This window comes from Pristiophorus japonicus, chromosome 2 (assembly GCF_044704955.1).
Source record: "Pristiophorus japonicus isolate sPriJap1 chromosome 2, sPriJap1.hap1, whole genome shotgun sequence".
Classification (NCBI taxonomy): Eukaryota; Metazoa; Chordata; class Chondrichthyes; family Pristiophoridae; genus Pristiophorus; species Pristiophorus japonicus.
Window position 1 is genome coordinate 315,532,756 of NC_091978.1, and position 5,345 is coordinate 315,538,100.

The following is a 5,345-nucleotide window of genomic DNA, read 5'->3' on the forward strand; positions in this document are numbered from 1 at the left end:
CTGGATCCAGCAGATAACTAACTTTCTAATGCCTTTCCATTTACCTACTGGATCCAGCTTACCAGCTTTCCCATTCAACAACCACCTCCCCCCCGTAATCGAACTTCCCCCCACAGCCACAATCTCCCTGACCTGACACTTTTGTTCTCTCACTAATCTGACCCTTCGCCCCCGCCTCGATGCCTCCGACCTCCCCACGCGACCCTGTGCCCAGCCCCTCTGTGATCTGAGGAATGGAAAATGCCAGCAAGTAACCTAAGGGTAAGTGTGTTGGGATTTGGGATTGACTGGAGGCTTACTGAACATTTCAGCAGAAATTCCCGACTGTGTCAGACCACCAGGAGCTGGCAAGGAAACAAGTTGGCCCAAGAAAAAATCCTCTGGGAAATGTTTCCTTATCTGCAATTAGTTTCAGATCTGAGTTTCAAGTTGTTGGTGATTTACATTCATTCATTCTTGTTTAATATGTCAATTACTATTGTGCATGTAAACCTCAGCTTCTTGGGAAACTCCAGGTGATGTCATCTCCCAGTGTTGATTCAAGAGTTTGCCCAATAAATACAGCAGCTGAGAAGTGAGGGTCAGACTGAGACAGCAGCAACACAGCAGCAAGAAGACAAAGAACATTGTACATTAAAGCACAATGAACAGCAAAGTGGTTCTCACCATCCTCGCTCTCTCTGTACTTTATGTGGCTTCCACACAAGGTAAGAAATAACCAAACAGCATAGTATGTATACAGAACCTAGAATCATACTCACAACTTGTACATATTTAAATATCATAAGACAAGTAAATTAACAGCACTTACTACCAGTAGCCAGAATTTCCATTTATTTCATCAAGTAATCAGAAGTAAATGTAATGAATACTGATAGAGAAACATCTCATTTTCAGTAGAAAAGTATCAGTTATCAATGAGTGATAGGTGTTCACTCCTATCAGATACAGAGCGATGGGTGGTCAGGGAAATATTACACTCCAGGTGAGTGCACTCCAGGGCTGGAGATGAGTATGTGCCTATTAACAAAATATAATCAACAGGGTATGATAGCAGCGAGTATGTATACTGTACTAAAAATGAACAGGGAAGTTAGAATTAAATTCAAGAACAGGTGTGATCCCAGCTCATGCAATATACTTTATTCTGCCTTCAGGAATTGAGATTCAATTCAACACGAGTCAGTTATACTTTCAACCAGCAATATTTCTTTGTAACACGCTCGATAACAGGCTGACTCTAGTCTGTGGTTATGAAGAGATAAGGGGAGGGAATGTAATTTAGAATAAAAATAGTTTTCAACTTTGTTCAAGTATAAATATAGATGTGAAATAGAAAGACTCACTTTTAGAACTCTAGAAAGACAAAAGTTCTGTTATTTGTCCTTTTTCCAGCTGCATCGATTGGAAGAACAGGAATGAACCTGCGCTGTCAGTGTATCAAAACATCCTCGAAGTTCATCCATCCGAAGTTCATGGAGAACATTGTGGGAATGTAGAGATAATGTAAGTGTTTATAAAATAGTGTCCTTATAAATGTTCTGTTTCTTTCAATAAAGATTTCTAATTGGTATTATTGAGAGTAGATCATTTGAGCTAACTGTCATTGTTGTTTTCCCTCAGTGCCACCCTTAAAAGCAGCATCCGAGTCTGTCTGGATCCTAATGCATCCTGGGTGAAGAAGATTATTGACAGGATGATCACTGTGTAAGTTTCTCTTGCTGTTTAATCTGAGTAACAATACTGGCAGAGAGAGGAAATGTTCCACTATATACCCAGTCCTAGCACCAAATCTACGTCGCTCAAGTGTGGAGTAAGTTCGCCACAGTGTAGATTCCCTCTGCTTTCTCTGGCACTATACCTGATTGGCGCTGTCCCGGCCTGCAAGGCCATTGGAGGGGGCAGCGTGTGGTGGCAGGAGGGCGACGGCTACGAAGCCAGGTCACTGATTGCAGTGCGGGCAGGCACAGCAGGAGGGGCGAAAGAGTGGCAAAAGTCCGTAGAGGCAAGTGACCAGGGCTCAGGAGAGGCGTGAATCTGGGGCCCAGAAGAGGCGAGGGCCCAGGGGAAACATGGGCCGGCCCACACTGCGATGTGTGTGTGCGCTTGGTCTATACAGTTAATCTTGGGTAATCCTTGCCACTGGACTAAGACCTAGCTTGGTCAAGCCCGTGTGGTGGCTGGTGTGCAACGGCCACCACACGTTAAAAAAATCCAATCACAGGCATCTTCCATCCTTCATGATGATGTTTGGGATCTGGAATATTAGGTCCTTCATTGAAATACCTGTGAACTCATCCCTTTTTGGCGTGGAAGCAAGTCAGCCTCGCTTCGAGGGACTGCCTATGATATGATCTGAACCATTGACTCTGATTTTATCATAGGGTGAGGTCGGTCGGTTCGTGCGGCCTGGGCGAGCAACAAGCTTGCATGTCAAGGGCTGGACAGATTTTAACTCCTGGGACTCATTTCCATGTATAGAACCTGTTTTCCACCCGTACCCGGCAGAAATCACTGACCAGCTGATGAGTGGGAGTAGGAATTCCAGCAGCAGGAGACCACCGCTAGGGACCCATTGGCACAGTCCCCAGCAGTCAGGTGAGGGAGAGATGGGGGGGCAGGGGCAGCCTGGGCATCTACTGGCTCACATTTCAGCCCCCGGCAAGTTTGGCCTGGTGGGGAATCCAACACTGCGCCCAAGCTCAGGCTTCCGGTTAAAATAGGAGATCGGGCTCTAATGCCGTCATCGGAACCCGATCCAAATATTTAACGAGGACTCCACCGGCTTGAGGTGGGTGTCTGCACCACCTGCAATTTTGAGTTACAAGGGAGTCAGATCAGGGCAGGAAACGAGTGAGTATAGCCGCCATTCGATTTTAACTGCCCCCCTTCATGGTTTCTGCCAGGCATGGGAGTTAAAATAGGGGCTGTAGCCTCTGTTGTATGGATGTGACATCTGTATTTCTCACACTTACACATATATGTCTGACAATCAAAGTTAAAAACATTCCTAGATAGTGACTTCAGTGTTCATTGCTCTGGCCCAAAGTATCTACAGGGAAAATGATAATGTTCTGTCATTCTATGATGCTATTTACATAGTTTTGTTTCATAAACATCAACGCATGTTGACCTGTGAAGTTCACAGTATAAATGTTCTTCATTCTTTATATCTCTACAGTTCCGAGAAGACAGATGAAGTGCAGTGAGGAGAAGCTCAATGTCTGAATGTCAAAAGCCTGAAGCCCGCTGTATCAGGGACTCTGGAGTGGCTCAGGAATTCACATCTGCTTGCTTGTTCAGGCCTCGTGTAAGCTTGTGCAGCCAATGAATGTCCGACCGATTTATATCATTGTGGTGTGACGTTTAGAACTATTGTATCAGTTTATTTAAAAATGTTTTTGCTTGAGTATTGAAATCATGTTTTGTTAATTGAGGTTTAATTAAATTAGATCTCATGTACCCTTGATAACATAATTGACAATAGCTGAAAATTGAATGTAAAATAGTCAATCATGGGCCGGATCTGTGAACCTGATTGGATAATGCAATCTAAACTACTGAATCAAACAATCAGATTATCATGTTCTCATGGTTACTCTCATGTTAAGTTGTTACAGGGTTTAGTTGCTCAGTAAAATTAAAATCCTGAAACTCCATGGGATTTCTCCCAGTTTCCTGCCATTACTCTGGTGGGAGCCTGACAGTATTTCCCAAAAATGCCTGGTTGCACTTGCGCTTCACCGGTCCCTCATCAGTGAATGGGAGAATAGAGTTTCAAGACCTACATGTATATATTTATTGTATGACAAACTCTCAATGTTGGGATTCTATTTCATATCACCATTATATTTTCAAGGTTATGTTATATTTATATATTTACTATTACTGTATTGAAAAACACTCTCTTTGAGAGCACCAAACAATTTGTGTGGATAAAAATTGTAATGTTTTTTGAACTAATTTATACTGTATGGCACATTGCGACGACTTCAATTACGTATATCTTAATATACCTAGATGAATTGTTTACATAAATATCTAACTATTTTAAATATCAAATTGCATAGAATCTTACAATATTACAGCACACAAGGAGGATAATTGGCCCATGGAGCCTTTGTCAGCTCTTTGAAAGTGCTTTCCAATTAGTCCCACTCCCCTCTTTCCCTATTTATCACAACAAATGATGCATGTCTATTATCTATTTAAAGTGTTAATCTTGTTCAACAGGAATATTAAACTGAAGTTAACAAATATTTTTGTTGTTTGAAAGTTGAGTGCATGTCAATCACGTGTACTTTTTGTACAATACATAGCACCATACATAGGATTACATCAGGTTACATAGGATATACGGTGCAGAAACAGTCCATGCTGGCGTTTATGCTCCACTTGAGCCTCCTCCGTCTTTCCTCAACTAAATCTATCAGCATAATCCTCTGTTAACATTTCTGTTAAGTAATCAACAACCAAAAAAAGAAAGTTGAGTTTATACTGCACCTTTAAGAATCTCAGGACATTACAAAGCACTTTACAAACACTGAAATACTTCTGCAGTGCAGATACTGTTTTCATGTAGGGAACCATGGAAGCCATATTTGCAATTAGCAATATGCCACAAACCGCAATGAGATACTTGAGCAGATAATGGGGGTGAAAGTCTACTTTGGCAGCAAAAATAGTGATCTGGAATTGACAGTTCTTTTTACACCCCATCCTATTGACTTTAATGGAAAAGAAATTCAGGTGGGGTGTAAAACGAGTTGCCAATTCGCTATAACACGTTTGCGATACAGTCAAAGTCAAATTTCACCCAAACCTGTTTTAGTGGTCTTAGTTATGAGTTATGTATTGATCAGAAAACTGGATAACTCCCGTTCTCATCTTTAAAGCGTGCCATGGGATCTTTTACCACTACCAGAGAGGGCAGACAGGACCGTAGTTTAACATCTTATCTGAAAGACAGCACTTCTGACAATGCACAACTCCTGCAGTTCTGCACTGAAATGTCTGCCTCGGTTATGTACTTAAATCTCTGGTGTGAAGTCTATTACTTTCTTGTGCATATCAATCACTTGTACTTTTTGTATCACTGTTTACAACACTTCCAAGCTTCATATCAGCTCAAACCTACAAACTTCTAATTTAGAGGCAATATTGCCACTGACATGTTCACAGCCAACACATTGGGCTGGATTTTTGTTTGTCTAGTGTCTCAGTTAGCGGCCGGAGGAGGCGATAAAGCGAGTGTAATAACTTATCAGCTTTTAGCGTCCCGACGGAAAATTCAGTAGAGGTTTATCGGGGGTGCAAAACGCGAGTGCCTGACTACTGACTATCAG

General features: G+C 42.0%; 1 pseudogene; it reads left to right on the top strand.

The window, feature by feature from the left end:
- The first annotated feature begins 586 nt into the window (after positions 1–586).
- On the top strand, positions 587–4,259 carry LOC139234444 (interleukin-8-like; annotated as a pseudogene).
- Positions 4,260–5,345: the final 1,086 nt, after the last annotated feature.